Genomic DNA, 17,967 nt, shown 5'->3' with positions numbered 1-17,967 from the left:
GTGTGGGGGAGACACAGGAGCACTTTGGGACCCTGCATGTGACTGGGGCTGGTTTGGCAGAGGCTGTCGGGGAAAAGACGCTCATGGATCTGTTATTCAAGAAGGACTGGATCCAGGCATTGGCTTTGTCAGAGAATTTGACTGCTGAGGTTAGGTGTTTACAAAGGATGTCATGATTGACCAGGTCGAAGGCCGCCGATAGGTCGAGGAGGAGGAGAAGTGCAAATTTGCCATTGTCTTTGATGTTGTCCATTTGTGTCTTGAGGTCAAGCAAGGCAGTCTCTGTGCCGTGTTTGGGTTGGAAACCTGATTGTCTGAGTCCTAATAAGTTGTTTTTCTCGAGGTGGTTCTGTATCTGTAGATAGGCAGCTCTGTCAAGGATTTTGAGGAGGAAGGGGACAGTCGTGATGGGTCTGTAGTTGGTGGGGACAATAGGGTTGAGGGTGGGCTTCTTTAGTAGGGGTAGAACCAATGAGTCCTTTAAATTGTTGGGCACTGTGCTAGATGTGAACGATGAGTTAATCAGTGTAGTGATGAAGGGAGCAAGGTGTTTGGCTGCATCTTTGATAATCGGCGCTGGGCAGATATTGCCTTTGCACTTGGATGGTTTCAGTGAGTTGATTGTCTTCCACGTCTTTGAAGGATATGGGGGAGAACTCGAATAGATTGTCATCGTCCGCTGGTGGTGAGTGGGTGAGGGGGACGGTGTTGTTAGTGATGGTGAGGCTTTCTTTCTTAGTTACAATTTTGGCTTGTAACATGGCAATTTTACCTAGGAGTGCGTAATGAATGTTAGTGCACCAAGATATGTCTTTGGTACAGGTATCTGGAATGGGAGAGGGGGATTCGAGATCTCTGAGAATGTTGAAAAGCTCTTTAGTGTTGGATTTGGCATTACATATTCTTTCATTGTACATGCCTTTTTTGGTCTGGATGATGGCTATCTTGTAGGTGTTGGAGGCAAGTGTGTATGCTGTCTTGTTGTTGGTGGTGGGCATTTGTTTCCAAGAGAGTTCAGCTTGTCTTTTGGATTTGCAGAGTATTTTTATTTCAGGAGTGAACCTGGTATTGAGATGCGCGTGGTTTGGCTTTTCGAAGTTTGAGAGGTGCTATGGTGTTTATAGCCTTGAGGATGGTTGTGTTGTAGAGATCTACTAATTCCGTGGGGTTGGTGATGGAGGGTGAGAGGTCGATGATGGGTTGGAGTAAGGGAAGAAGTTTCTCTACTGTGATGTTTTTGATTTCTAGTGAGTGTCGGTGGGGCATTGGGAGCCGGGCCGGGCGTTTGGGTGCCTTTATTGATGGTCAAGGTGATGAGGTGGTGGTCGGTCCAAGCGCATGGTGTGTTGGAGAGGATGATGGTGGTGCAGTTGACGTCAGCAATCCAGTCAAGGGTGCAGCCTTTATTATGGGTGGGTTGTGAAATGTGATGGGTGAAACCTAGTTCGGAGATGGTGTTGGCTATGGTATTTGCATTGTCGTCTTTCTGGTCATTGAGGACTAAGTTACAATTGCCTAGAATGAGAAGTCATGAGTTGGATTTGGTGTTGTTGGAGAGTAAGAGAACTGTGTTGTCGTTAAAGAACAATATGGGGCCTGGTGGTCTGTAGATGAGGTGGGTGGTAATAGTACTTGTATGGGTTGTGATCAATTTTATGGTGAGTAGTTCGGCGGATGGGAAGGATTGGTTTTGAATGTGTCTTATGTTGAGGGAGCTTTTAGCGATGATGGCTACTCCTCCGCCTTTGGTAGTTTGTCTGTCTGTACGGTAGATTGTGTAGTCATTGGGTATAGTTAGCGCTAATGCAGGGCCGTTGGCTAGGTGGAGCCAAGTCTCTGTGATAGCTATGATGTCAAGGTCGTTGCTGGAGATGATATTGGCCATATTTAATGCATGGGTGACTAGGGATCTCGCATTGATAAGTGCACCTTGTTTCGGCGGTATGAACTGGTGAGGAGGTGCTGGGTCAGGTGGAGGTCTGTTCTCTGGGTGGTACAGTATGAGTGGGGAGAGAGGCTGGTTTGGGCCTAATTTTGTTGTCTGGCTTTGGCAATGTCAGATGGACGTAAGTTCTCGATCTGAGGCGGTTAAGTCTTAATGCGCCAGTGCTTGGGTAGGAGGTCTTGGAGGTGGAAATCATATGGGTGGGCATGCTAGCTGAGGTGGTCGGAAGTCCTTTTTGGGTTTTGGATATGATGCCTGAGCTGAACGGCTTGGTGAGTGGCAGTTGAAATGGGTTAGTGTTGGGTAGGAAAGGGGTAGGGCAGGGGATGGGATGATGTCTTGGGCATGCTAGTCTGCTAAGGCCATTGGGTTGGAATAGGTAGTGTGACCCAGTACATGGGATGTCATGTGGGATAATGCAGAATGGTAGCATCATGATGAGGAGCCAGGTTAACATATCTAGGTTGGGTAGGCTAGGTGGGCTGTGCTGGCGGTGGATAGGGGCTGGGCTTGAGAGATTATAGCACTGTCGCAAGGGATAGTGATGCGTAGTCAACTATGGATTTCTTGATCTAGGATGCTATTACACAGTTCTTAAAGTAGTAGTACATGCATGATTGAGATTATCTCTGCAATTCTAGGTAATCAGACAGTAGTAAATTAGGATACTGTAGCACAGTCAGTTAAAAATACATAATACAAAATGCATAATACATACGCGATTGTAATTTTCGGCAGTACTCTGCTAGGGTGCACAGTTTGCTCAAAAACAGTAATGCATATATGGCAGAGTTTTCCTCAGAACTTCTCACTTTATGTCAATAATCATTAAGGTAGCATGTGCACAGTTATGTCGGGAGAATAGCGCATGGACGGTTTTGTAACGTGAGTAAGTGGGATGCTGTAGTGTGGCTGCTAGTGTAATGTAGGTGTGTTGCTGTAATGGCTAGGAGGATGATGCAGGAATGCGAATCTGCAGATAGGGTGCAGAGTGGCGTGTCAATGAATTGTGGGGCGGGGGTAATGTGCATGGGATGAGTGCGGTGTTGCGAACTTGGCATTAATCATGCGTGAGTAGGTACTTAGGTGCCAGCGGGGATACAGTGTGTGCGGGTCTGTTCGTGGGGTGCAGTGACAAATGTGGCAATATGTGAGGAGGGTGGCGCCTGGTTTCTCATCAGTGCAAACAGTGATAAAGTTGATTACACGTAGCGAAACATTGCAGCAGTAAAGCAACAAGAACTGGCGGAAGTGATCTGGCAGGTAGGATGTCAATAATTTTGGAGAATGAAATGTCAATTGCAGAGGTACTTGGATGCATGGGAGGTCTTGTGGTGGGGTCACATTTAGGTAGAGGCTGGGGGTCAAAGGTAAGCTATAGAGAACTGCTTACCCGGATTTAGGCAGAGTTCTGTGCCTCAAGCCTCGTAAACCTCTGCACAGGCTCCAGACAGACAGGCAGCTTTGTTGGGTGGCCTTAGTGGGTTGGGCTGGCGTTCGCCTGCTGGTGATGGGATTGGCCAAATGATTCCGAAAGCAGCCAATCCAATTTTGTCGGGCCAGATGGAGGCTATGTACACAGGATCAGGGTGACGTCGGCCATCTTGGACTGTAGTCAGCCTCGTGGATCAGCATGGAGGCATGGCAAATAAAACAGTTCTGCTTTAAAATAGCAGATATCGAGAAATGAATACTATTTAAAGTAACTTGTGCTGAAATTAGGGGCACAATGCAGATTTTGAATCTGCTCAGGAAAATAAAGTAGATTCGTCATGCGTCGCTCTGAAGGGCATCACAGACCAGCTCTGGCCTCACCTGAGACGATGGACATTGCCACTGCTCCTGCAGAGGTGTGGTCATCCAGCATCTCTGGTGGTCTCTAAGGAAAGGGAGCAGCTCAGGCTCCAGACAGGCAGCCTTGTTGGGTGGCCTTAGTGGGTTGGGCCGGCGTTCGCCTGCCGGCATTGGGATTGGCCAAATGATTCCGAAAGCAGCCAATCCAATTTCGTCAGGCCAGATGGAGGCTATGCACACAGGATCAGGGTGGCGTTGGCCATCTTGGACTGTAGTCAGCCTCATTGATCAGCATGGAGGCATGGCAAATAAAACAGTTCTGCATTAAAATAGCAGAGATCGAGAAATGAATACTATTTAAAGTAACTTGTGCTGAAATTAGGGGCACAATGCAGATTTCAAATCTGCTCAGGAAAATAAAGTAGATTTGTCACGCGTCGCTTTGAAGGGCATCACAGACCAGCTCTGGCCTCACCTGAGATGATGGACGTTGCCACTGCTCCTGCAGTGGTGTGGTGCTCCAGCATCTCTGGTGGTCTGTAAGGAAAGGGAGACATGTGACAGTGACATGTTTCCTACCCTGTTCCTCAGTCTCCCGAGCCATCTTTCCAGCTTTCCCCCATCTTCTGGATCCTCTCGTAATGGGAGTGATAGTCCTGCTGCTGCATAGCTCTCAGCCATTTGTGTTGCAAAGGCGGGTGAAATCACCCGATTATGTTTTTGGCGGGTGACACCCGCCAAAAGCGTGTGAGTTGAGAGCTATGGCTGCTGCCGCCCCTTCTTCATGTTCATCAAGATCACTCCATACTTCATCTATCTCTCTGTCTGAGTCTTCGCCTCTGTGCCCCTCCCCTGCCTGGCTTTCTACTGTTTCCGCCCACACAATCCTTATTGGTTTGTCATTTAAGTGAAAGAAAAACTCTCCTGATTGCCACTTATTTTCAGACCCCTTAGGCATATTGCCTTGTGGCGGTGGCGAAGGTGTAGACCCACCCGCTACACTGGGTGGGGGTGTCAGCTCACCGGCTACACTGGGTGGTGCTTCCCCTCCCCTGGGCAACATTTGTTCCCTGTCACACAAGGCTCTTAGACTAGCATATGCAATAATTTTGTTATTCACATCAGGCCTTTGAGATAACACTGCTGACATACACTGGTCAGTGAACCCTATTTCTACAAAGAAATCCTGATACTTTATGGGATACGCCAGACATGGTGCCTTCATGAGACATTATTTTAGCCTGCAACACCGAGGGTATTACTAGTTTGACCTCTAACAAGGTCTAGATTACATTCCTACTGAGAATTAAAGATTCATAATCACACACAATCACGGTCCATAGAAGAATAGATTTTCATAACATATTTTATATGTACAATCATTCCATCATTCACATATAGCAGTAAAAAATTCTGTATCTCAGTGGGTCTATCACAACATCGGAAAATAAACCACTTGTTCTCTTACAACAGTTAAAAATCAGTCCCAAGTGTTTGAACAGGAGCTACAAAACAAGGCATTTTACAATAGATAATACCAGGTACTTAGAGTTTTCTAGAGCTATATCTGCACAACAGTGTATGTGAATTTAATGGCCAATGTAGTGCCAGCCACTAGAAATGTCTAACAACTTGTACTGATAACACACAATACATTAGTTTAAAGGCACCTTAGCTTGAGGGTCCTTTTTCAACATCTAAAAATGTACAGACAAAGGTCTATATAAAGCCTGGTTTCTAATACAGTCTATGCAAAAAATTCTGTACACAGATCTAAAAAACGCATGAGACCAGCTCATGCTATATCAAGGTCGACCGGTTTCATAACCATATCTTGCTCTGGTCATCTTCATCAGGACTTAACTCATATAGGGTCTTAACTCCCTGTATGGGATAGCTATCTTGCCCCCATGCATGTGTTTTCTTATTCCTATCGAAAAAGGGGACAGAGAAAACAGAAAAGAAAGGTGGGTCACTAGTGGGCCCCTTCCTATCTCATACTTGTATTTCCTTCTATACATCAATTACTTAAATGAGTGTATCTAATCATATCACAAGGATATAAAACTAATTGGAACAAATTATTTATGTCCCAGTATACGCCTTTAGTCACACAAAACAAAGGAAAGACGGGTAAAGGGGGGAAGGGAAGAGATAGAAAAGAAAGGAATCGTGCCCAGGACTGCTCCACTTACTTACTTCCCCACCAGCAATTGTGTAATGTATGGGAAACCTTATAGCCCATTGAGAAATGTCTCGTGTGTGGATGGCTTACCGCACTATATTGATTAGGCCACTCATCACAAAGTCTAAAAGAACTTGAAGGGCTGACTGCTCCTTTTACTATGTGCAAATCAGAAAAACAAAAAAGGAAAATGGAAAAGACGAAGGAAAAATCAACAGGTGCCTAACATGTCACAGAGCGCATTATTGAAGACACCAGTGTGAAATGAGTATCCTGTACAAATGCCGGATGAATTTACCGGCTATCAGGTGTGTTTATGGGCGCCCCATGGCGCTATAAATGGTAAATGCTGCGCTTTCAGCTATGGCGCTGACTCTGAGACCTAGGAAAACAACCACATATAGGCAAAAGCAGACTCAATAAAAAGCCTCTTTGGTAGGCGCTAGCCATGTGCAAATTTGAGTGTGTCCCCTGTAAGCATTGGGACATCTAAAATGGAAATCTTACCCAGCGTTCTAAACAAAATGTTGATAAAAAAAAGGGGAATGCATCCGGGTGATGAATGGAAGCCGTGAAGTGCTACTGCTGCTAGGCTTCTGCAGTGCCTGCAAATGTGTGAGGACGTCGAAAAAGTACGTCAGAAAAGCACGAGCGGCTAAACTCTATGGCTAGTTAGCCATCCGAGCATTGGTCACCCGGTCAGCCATCCCAGGTCAGGCTTGAGCGCTACACACGCCTAACTCGCCGTGCAAATAAACACGAGTGGCCTGAAAGAAAACAACCCTCTGTCAATCCGCAAAGCAGGATTTTCTGACATAAAAGTCCTAACAGTGGCAGAGCAGCTTGGAACCCACAATGGTAATCACAATGGTAAATGCTAAATATTGACAAACCCACAGGGGGAGTGGCTATGCCTCACAACTTCGATGTAACACTGTTATTAAACAAAACGTGTCATATGCGATTTTAAAGGAGCAAACATGTTACACGCTGCATATTCCAGACCCTCTTTGTCAGTAATGCCTGATTATAAAGCTCATTTTTCCAAATCACTTTGATGGTACAACACTACTATAGTAAATACATTATATGGTTTCTGCTAATATTTACAACATCACTAAACAAGGCAATATCATGTGTATACAACCTATATCTAGAACAGTGACAAAGCAGCTTGAATCCCAAAAATGGTAATCATAATGGTAAATGTTGACAAACCCACAGGGGGAGTGGCTATGCCTCACAACTTCAATGTAACACTGTTATTAAACAAAGCGTGTCATATGACATTTTGGAGGCGCAAACATGTTAGACTTTTCTAGTGGCTGGAACGACATTGACCATTAAATTCACAAACACTGTTGTGCAGATATATCTCTAGAAAACTCTAAGTACCTGGCATTATTTTTTTTTTTTATCTAATGTAAAATGCCTTGTTTTGTAGCTCCTGTTCAAACACTTGGGACTGATTTTTAACTGTTGAAAGAGAACAAGTGGTTTATTTTCCGATGTTGTGATAGACCCACTGAGATACAGAATTTTTTACTGCTATATGTGAATGATGGAATGATTTTACATATAAAATATGTTATGAAAATCTATTCTTCTATAGACCGTGATTGTGTGTGATTATTATTTTAGCCTGGCCACCACTTCAGACTGCTCTTTTTCCCACTTCCAGGGTACACTCTACTTTAATAATCTGGTTAAAGGTTGGATAATCTCAGCATAGTTTTCAATAAACTTCCTGTCATAGCCCATCACCCCATATAAACTCTTCATCCTTTTAAATTAGTAGGATCTTTCAATTTCTGCATGGCCTCCACCTTCTTCCTTTGGGATTCAGCCCATTTTCACTCACCTCATGACCTAAAAAGTTCACTTTCTGTTTACACCATTGTGCTTTCTGTAAAGATACCTTGGTTCCCGCCTTATGTAACTGGCCAAGCACATGTCTAATCTCATTGAAATTATTTTTTAGATTCTCATTTTTAATTAGCACATCATTTACATAAACTATTGTCCCCCTTTCCGCTGCATCTGGGGGTGCCTTCCTAAAAAATATTCCACATTCACTCCCACTATTGACATAACCAAAAGGTGTTCTGGGACCATGCATATTGGGATTTGTCAAAAGAAAATATAAACAAGTTTTGGATATCTTCCGCCAGTGGTACACACCAGTATCCAGCAGTAAGATCTCATGTGGTAAACACCTTTGACCCATGGACCTGTGTGAGACCCTGATCAATAAATGGAAGCATCCACCTTGAAACAAGCACTCTCTTGTTTGACTCTCGTAGGTCTGCAAACAAACCTTCCTTGGCTATTAGGTTTTAACACACCCAATATTGGAGTATTTGATGTGCTATGATTGGGCCTACTGATTCCTCTGGATTCTAAATTCTTAACTATCTCAGCTAATGATTCCAAACATTCCAGGGGCAAATGATATTGTTGCACAAATATTGGTTCCCTACCATGTCCCACAGGTAATGTGGCAACATGCAGATCTTTTAGGCCGCAATCATACGCATCTTTTGCAAAAACCTCTTTAAATTCCAGAAACATTTTCCTCAACTGATCCTTTTCTTCTTCATATGTGCATGCACCTGCAGCCTGAACCTGCTCTTCTACAATTTTTGAAAATTCTGGGAAATCCTCTAATGGAGGAACCTCTGTACTCTCCTCTAACCGTGTAGCTGTATCTCTCTGTAGACTTGACCCATTTACATATTTTGGAATATGTACCTCAAATTCAATATGCTGCATTTCTGTTTTATGTTCCTTTACATCAAATAGGATGCAATTATTTTGATGACAGCACACTGTTTCACTTAATTCATAAGTATACACAGACTTAATTTTAAATATTCCTTTAGTTTGAGAATCCAAAGACTCTGGCAATTCACCCTGTACATTCACATATCTTCAGGGATATTCCCAATCACTGCATTACTGCAATCTGCAGTGTATTGAGATTTTTGTATTGCCATCCTAATCCCAAATTCTCATCTAAATGAATATCCTGGAATCCTTTATTATCCAGCAGGATTTAAATGGGTCCATCCCAAATCTCTACCAGTGGTGTATATTTGCATTCTAGCCCGTGCTGCCTCATGGATTCATTTAGGGACACACATGCATCAGAATCTTTCATCTGTTGTCCCTTTCTGTGTTTTAGCGCTATGGTAACTTGTCTGGTAATTGCGAGCATGATAATGTCCTTTCTCACCTGTAATTCAATCAAATATGGTACCATATGTGCGCAATGATAAGCTTGTCTCTTGTCTTCAAATTCAGGTGCAGGTCCCCCTAACCTGGACCACATCTTGTGATTGAGGAAGTCTAACACCATACACATTCTGGACATGATGTAATTTCCCAGATAAAATGTATTTGGCGTCCCACTCACTATCCACACGTTGTGATGGATAGTCTTAGGACCAAGTGTGAATCTTAGCATGCATCTTCCTATGACCCTATTTCCTGTCTCGTATTGTCCAATCCAAAAATGTGTTTGTTCTTTATTCTGAACTTCGATCTCTTCCCTGTCAATTATTTGCTGAAGCACTTTATCATTAATGAAACTTCTTTCCTGCTTAAGCGCTAAGGTGGCCTCTATCACTTCAGAATGCCCATTCACCCGCATAGGGATCCATGGCTGTCCATCTTACATGCATAAGGGTTGAAATGTGTTTTTCTGTGTTTACCTCTGGAGTAATATTTGGCTTGCATATCTCTGTGTTTAAATAAAAATGCAATGTGTTTTCATCTATTTCTGTTTGCTATTTTTTCTTGGGGTTCAAATATATCTCCAGAGACTGTTTCTCTTTTTCACCTCACATTTTACCCTGACACATTAGAATGACAGTGACACTAGGCATGCAGCTTTTCTGAAGATACACTTCCACTGCATCATCTGACTTAGCCACAGCATGGCATATCTGACTTAGCCACAGCATGGCATTCTTTTACACTGTTGTTTTGTGACATCAACTTCTTAGGATATTAATAACCTATTGTATCGTAGGCCTCAATGGTTCTTTTGGCTAAGGAGCATAATACCCCATTTACCCCATCAATGAGGGGCGGCAACCTTTTCAGACAATGTGTCCCCATCAGAAACCGTATTTCACTTAGAGGTGTAATTAATACTTCCTGTCTCTTTCAGTGTTTTCCTATGTTTTATAGGTATTTCCTCATCATTGAAATTGGACAAAGGGCCTTCATTTTGTCTCACTTTTATGTAATTTTGTGGGGATCTCCCTTCATTGATACTTTTTTATTAACTCTATGGACATGATCGTAGCCTGTGCACCCATGTCAATCATTGCAAATGCATTGCATTTTTCTTCCTCAGTGACAGGAGCATAATACCTGTCCTTGACTTCCCTTAGCACACACATAATGTGTGAATTTCTGCTGATGTCAGCCCCTTTTCACTTCTCGAAAAACATATGGGCATGTGAAAGGATATGTTTCCGTCCTTTTTGTCCACTTCATTTTAGACTCCTTGGCCTATTCCTATGGGCTCAGATCTCATCTGGACTATGGCAACTGACTGTCTCTCGATTCTGGGGCTATCAGTTTTCTCACCACAGCCTTGTGACTGAGCCTTTTCACAAGTGTCACATGGCAGCCTGTCATTTCCTGTCGCATGACACCTATCTGAGTTTTGTACAATGCCTGTCCTTTTCGGTCTCTTGGAATATTTGTGGCTCAGAATACTCCTCAAGTGACTGGCCTGCACCCTCCTTTTGAGCTACAGTTTTTCCTGTCTGGGTTTAAACAGTATTCTGACTATCATGGGAGGATATTTTAACAATGAATCCTACCTCTTTATCAGATGTTTTATCTTCAGATAAAATGTTCTTTCTAAGTCTGTCTCTCTGTTCTTTAGTTTTTTCTTGTACATTTTCCATTTTTTGTTCTTCATCTGCACACACCTCGATAGTCTGGTTCAACTCTAAATTGAACACCTCCTTTTTGTGTGTGTATCCTGTGTTTCACTTTCATATGTTGGTATTTTTATTTTTGAATCAGCAAACGCACAGGATCACTTCTATGACATTCTACACTTTTACTTGGCTGCTGTGTCTGGACTGCACAGAGATTTCCTATTTGCTCAGACAACATTTTAACTTGGGCCTCTAGGCATTGAAATCGATCCATGTCCCTGGATTTCTCTCTTTGCGGCATGGGCCGATATTGGATAAATTCACCCTGATTGGGCCTATTCGGGTACCTCACAGGACATTGGTTTCTATTTGGGTTGTTTCTGAAGTCATGGGCCATAGGAGGTGGCCTCATCCTCCCCACCCCTCAGGCCAAGCCACCTTCATCACTACCACACTCCTTCTCGGTCATCCGACCCATGAAATGCCTCTCCCTCCCTCATCTCTGACTGGCTGTCTGCTATCCCGGAGTGGTTTGCCGCTAATGACCTCTGCCTTAATGCCAGTAAGATTGAGATTCTACTCATCGGCACACCCACTCCCTCCTTCCCTGCAGCTCTCTGGCCGGCCTCTCTTGGCCCTCTTCCTGCTCCTACCTGCAAGGCAAAAAACCTTGGGTCATCTTCGACTCCACACTCTCCTTCTCTCCTCACATTTCTGATGTCTCAAAGAAGTCACACTACCAGCTATACCTCCTCAGAGGTATTCTTCCTTTCGTCTTCTTCCCCCAGAAGCTCACAGTCTCCAGAAACCTGGTTCTCTCTAAGCTGGACTACTGTAACAACCTCTATCTAAATCTGCCTGCCTCTACTCTCCACCCTCTGCAACTCATCCAGAATAGGACTGCGAGACTTGTCCTTGGCCTCAAGCCCAGGGACCGTATCTCTGCAGGACTAAAATCTCTGCACTGGCTCCCAGTGGCTGCGAGGATTAAGTTCAAAACCCTCTGCATTGTCCACAAGGCCTTCTGGGGCCTGGGGTTGAAATACCTTCAACTCTCTCTTCCTAAATATCTTCCTTCTCGAGCTCTTCGCTCATCCGCCTCCAACTCCCTCAGGGTCAGCCGCTTCTCCAAGCAACAAGTTGGGGGTAGATCTCTCTCCTCGGCTGGGACCTCCCTCTGGAACAGCCTTCCTGCCTCCCTGAAACTTGAGGAGAACCATCTCCGGTTCCAGAAGCACCTAAAAACCATCCTCTTTGCTTCTGCTTTCTCTCCCCCTCTCCCCTGCTAAATTCCTGATTGAAGCTGCATTGAATCTGCCCTGGGCCACTCTCACTGTTCTCGGTCCCTGGCCCAGCAACTTGCCCCCTGCTCTGCCTCCTTGCCAACCCCTGCACTGCGGGACTGTCTCTGTATCCCTACAGCCCCCCTCCCAGCACTTGTCTGCACTTACCTTGCACTTGCCACCAGCTGGACCTTATTATTTATCTTGTTATTCTACTACCCCTGTACTGCACTTTCCCCTCTCCCTTTCCCCTTGAACTTTCCCTTCCCCTCTTCCCATGCACTTGCGCCATCTGAATGACACCTGGCCTAGTAAGACCGTTGTCCTTCTTCCCTTTGTCCCCCCTCTCTGCCTCGCTGCGCCTTGAAACTCTTGTGTATATGTGCTTTATAAATGCGATATCATATCATATCATAACGCGGTGTGACCATTCTTTGACTGTGGTTGACTGGTGGTGGTGACTGGTTATGATGGCACGGGACATAATTCACATTTTGTCTTTCATTTGGTGGGAACTGGCCTTTTTGCTGATTTCCATCTTCAATGAATCTGTCCACGGACCGTGGTCGCTCTTGATGTCTATATACCATGGTATTAGGTCAAACCTGCTCTGCGTCCCCAGTGTCTGGCATGGGCTATTGTTCCATTGATTTTGACTTTGGTTGTAATTGTTGCCTGACTTATCGGATCAGAATCCTAGCCTCGGGCTATCACTCAAAGATCTAGGACTAATGTAACTCTCTCTATTGCTCGGGTCATTTTATTGGAACATAGGAGTTTGTGGTGGCATCCGCTGTGGTGGAGCGCCCCTCTGTTTAGGTGTCAGATTGTTCCTTGCCTGAATTTGGGCTGATTCAAGTGGTATTTTTGCAGATTGCATCTCCATTATTGCTGGTGTGGAATCTTTAGATTTTGATTTTGTCTCTCTATTCCTAGACCCTTCTTCTCTCTGACAATAGATTACCTCATACAGTTTAGACACATGTTCTACTATCCACTCTAATGATTTTTATCTGTCAAATTCACACATTAACTGTGATATAATGTCTTTTTGGAGAACATAAAAGTTATATATTTTTTTATTTATTATTAATTTGATATAGCTGATTACATCAACTTTTCAAATTTAAAAAAACACTTTAGCATTTTCAGTTTACTTAAAACCAAAAAATGACAAAAATAACAAAATTAAATCACAAGGGAGAAGAGGATGTATTAAACAGTTAGGATATAAAAAACACATAGTAAAATCTGCTAAAACATACTAGACTAAATCTCCACGATGATAAAGTTTATGCAGTTCAAATCGACTTGCTCTAGAAAACATACAAATGTGGATATTTTACCACCGGAACTCATCACCAAATTCAATGTATACATTAATTTCAACAGGCAATATGAGTTCCAGATAGTGCACCAGGGCCTTTATCACCGAGAATCTCGTATACTCATATCTGATTTTCGTCAGTTTCCTCATACAGATTTAACAAACTGCTAAAAAACCTAGCTTGTATAACCTTCAAGTTTGGACATGATATTATCACGTGTTGGAGGGTTTCCTTCTCAGTCCCCATTTCACAAAACCTACAAAAATTTAGGTGTCATGATCTCTGCTTCCAAAAGGTCAGGGTTTTCCCAACTCCCTTGGAAGCAGATCCATAACCCAGGTTCCGAGTGCCAACCAGTCCCAATTGGGACCTTTTGGACCCAGTCCTGGCGCCAGTGGCACCAGGCTCATAAATATGCCCAGTCCCAGCGCTGGAAGCGCCGGGCTCATAATGCTTGGGTGGACTTACCTTCAGCAGACCATGCTGCTTACTTGCCTGCCAGTTGAGCCTCTGATCCTCTTCTGTTTGGAACTACTTTTCCTGTTGGGTGGGGCTGGAGCCACTCCCTAGATTCAGAACACTGGAACTCTTCTGGAAGGCAGGAACTCTTTTCTTACCAGGAACTCTTTTCTTACTTAGGCGTGGCTGTGGAAGGAGACACCTAAGCACTACAGGAGGCTATTTAAACCACACCCGGTGGATGAATCTTGCTTTGCGTTATTCTGCAACCTCTGCAGCAGAACGCTCATCGTGTCTTCTGCATCCGGTCCTGGGCCTAAGGAAAAAGGCTTACCATCCTGAATCCAGTCTTCAGCAACACCTATAAAGACAAGAAAGAACAGGTTAGCATTCCGGCATCTGAAAGGCAAAGGCTTACCATCCTGAATCCAGTCTTCAGCAACACCTATAAAGACAAGAAAGAACAGGTTAGCATTCCGGCATCTGAAAGGCAAAGGCTTACCTACTCTTCGTGCGCTCCGGAGGTCTTCACACTGCATTCCGGCATCTGAAAGACAAAAGTTTACCAACTCTTTGCACGCTCCGGAGGCCTTCGGCGCTGCATCCCGCATCTGAAAGACAAAACAAGGTGCGTTTAAAGACATTGGGGAACTTTAATACTCACGTGCCATTACTCCTTTCCACATCTAATTCAGTGGGTATTCCGGCACCCTGCAGCCGCTCCGAACTCGTACCTGCAAAGAGCGCATAGTGAAGCAGCCAACAAGCGCTTACTTACGTGCTTCCAAGCGCTTCTATTCATCACACGGGCTCCATCTTCAACCCACTTCAGCCCGTAATCCGCCATCGCCGGAACCCTGCAAAACAAGAGACATCATTACTAAAGACTTTAAAGACATTTGAATGACTCGAAACTTACCGTTCGTGCAGTAAACGACGGACAGCAGTCCTCTGAAGTCAAGAGGCCTGCGCTACCTATCCAGTGAAGAAACTGGTTACAGCACCCTGCCCCGAGGCAGATGGAGAGCTTGGCATTCACTTACCTAAGGTGAGAGCGTTAACCTTTGGGGGTCTACAGGAGAGGAGAAGAGGAAAGAGATAGGGACACCCCAATAACCCCAGTTCATTAACCCCATATTTTCTATCTGCAGACATCTTACTCTACACGTCAGGCATACAGTGCACAGAGGTCCAGCCCAAAGAGCCAACCGGGTGCTACACATCACCTTTGAAGATACGGTAGTCGCCCAGTCAAGACCGGTGCCTCTGCGAGAATCAGGTGAGCGTTACAGAACGCAAAGCCTACCGCAAAACTCTCGCCCAGGCGCTATGGAAACCTCGGATACTGACCCCCTAGCCCGGTTACTTGGGGAACTAAGGGCAGAAGTGCATGCAGCTCGTCAGGAAACAAATGCTCTAAGAAGGGAACTAATTATTTCCAAGGAGAGAACAGACAATCTTGCTAGACAAGTGCTACAGTCACAAGCCGGACAGACCCCGTTACCCGCATCAGGGGCAAATCTTCCTTCAACATCCTCTATGAATCCAGTGCAGATCAACCTACCTGGGAATGTACCTCTGGCTCCGCCCGAACGATTTTCTGGTGACCCAAAGAGGTTTGCAGTATTTATCAATCAGTGCCGGTTGCACTTCTTATGCCGGCCAGCAGCCTTTCCAACTGATCAAGCAAAAGTAGCTTTTGTACTTTCGTACCTTAGTGGCAATGCGGCAGACTGGTCGATCCCTCTAGTTAATCAAGATGATCCGGTTCTCCATGATTTTCAAGCCTTTCAGCTTAGTATGGAAAAACTGTTCGCAAGACATTCACAGGGGCAGGCCTTGGACAATGAGCTTCTTTCGTTGCGACAGGGTAATCAAGACCTTTTGGCTTATATTGCATCTTTCAATAGACTAATAGTGGAAACTCAATGGCCTGAGGACAAAAGGATTACGCTGTTTTATAGAGGTCTACGTGGAGAGCTCAAAGACGTTTTAGCCCAAGTAGTGAATCCCCCACAAGACTGTTCGGATTATATAGACTTGGTCGTTCAAATAGATCACAGGCTGCAGAACAGGAAGGCCGATCGTTCCAAGTTTGATGCTCGAGTATTTTCCAAACCGCCAACTCCTTCCAAAGGAGTAGACTCCGGGGAACCCATGCAAATAGGGGGTCTGAAAGGTCCTCTAACACAAAGGGAGCGGGAAAGGAGGAAACAGTTGCAATTATGCCTATATTGCGGAAACTCAGGGCACTTTCTTCGAGACTGTCCGGTGAAACCTGCCAAGAAGGCAGTAGGAGCTGCAGTTACCAAAGTTACAAACTCTGAGCAGGGAAATGACCTCGCCCGACAAGAATAGAGGTCCTCTTGCCGAGCGTGAAAACCAGTTCTGTGACCTCGCATTTCGTGATACCTATGGTCCTCATTAGCCCTGATAATCCGGATCGATTACATGCAATTGAAGCTTACGTCGACAGCGGTGCCATCGGCAATTATGTGGATCATGAAATGGTTTTGAGGATGAATCTAACTCTTTGTCCCAAGGCTGTAAAGGACGTCATTACTACGGTGGATGGTACGGAGATAGCCTCCGGGCCAGTAACGCATACCACTCAAGAGGTGACGCTAGTAAGTCAAGATGGACACCATGAGAAGATCGTGTTCGATGTGATCAAGGCCCCTCAGTTTCAGATTATTCTAGGAATACCTTGGTTAGAGAAACACAATCCTCTGATCGATTGGCGAGCAAGAACGGTCCAGTTTCCAGAATGTGTCTCTACTTGTCACCCTCCACCTGGTGTTGCACTGGCCGCAATTTCTTCAGAGACTCCCCAGTTACCTCCCGAATACCTAGAATACCAAGATGTTTTCCGGAAGGATCAGGCTAACTCTCTACCTCCTCATAGGTCTTATGACTGCCAGATAGACCTGATACCTGGATCTACTCCTCCTTGTAGTAGAATTTATGCCCTCACCGAGCCTGAGAACCTTCACCTTCGACAATACCTGGATCAATACCTTGCAAATGGGTTTATTCGTCCTTCCAAGTCCCCTGCTTCTTCAGCTTTGTTCTTCGTTCCAAAAAAGGAAGGAGACCTTAGAACTTGTATCGATTATCGCTCCCTGAACCAGATCACTGTTAAGAATAGATATCCGTTACCTTTGATCCCTGAACTCCTGGACCAAGTCAGAAAAGCATGCATATATACAAAGCTGGATCTTAGAGGAGCTTACCACTTGGTACGAGTAAAAGAGGGCGATGAATGGAAGACGGCCTTCCGCACCAAGTATGGGCTATTTGAATATCAGGTCATGCCCTTCGGACTTTGCAATGCCCCGGCCGCCTTTCAATATTTTATGAACGATGTCCTCAGAGAGCTCATAGATGTATGTGTTGTTGTTTACATTGACGACATCCTCGTTTATTCTTCATCGGAATCTGAACATCGGAAACACGTGAAAATGGTCCTCGAAAGATTGCGTCAACACAAACTTTTCGCTAAGTTGGAAAAATGTGTTTTCAACGTGACTGAAGTTGAATTCTTGGGATTCATATTATCACCTGGCGGAGTGCGTATGGATTCAAAGAAGGTCGATGCAGTTCTCAAATGGCCATCACCATCCTCAGTAAAAGGTGTGCAAAGCATGTTAGGCTTCGCTAACTTTTACCGCAGGTTTATCCCCGAATTCTCTCGAATAGTCCAGCCCATCACTGCCTTGTTAAAGAAAAACAAAAGTTTTGAATGGTCTACCGAGGCGGAACAAGCTTTCCAGGATTTGAAGACTAAATTTATCTCTGCACCAATCTTAAAACACCCTCGCCCCGAACTCCCCTACATCGTGGAAACTGATGCATCAAGCCTTGCCACGGGGGCAGTTCTATCACAAAAGGACCCGGTAACCAATCAGTTGCATCCCGTGGCATTTTGGTCCTGCAAATTCTCGCCTCCTGAAATCAATTACACGATTACTGACAAGGAACTCCTGGCTATCAAGTCTGCCTTTAAGGCTTGGCGGCATTATCTGCTGGGGGCCCGACACACCGTTACTGTGATTACGGATCACCGAAACCT

Source organism: Ambystoma mexicanum, chromosome 4q, assembly GCF_040938575.1.
Source record: "Ambystoma mexicanum isolate Mex_15411 chromosome 4q, UKY_AmexF1_1, whole genome shotgun sequence".
Taxonomy (NCBI): Eukaryota; Metazoa; Chordata; class Amphibia; order Caudata; family Ambystomatidae; genus Ambystoma; species Ambystoma mexicanum.
This window is presented reverse-complemented; position numbering follows the sequence as displayed.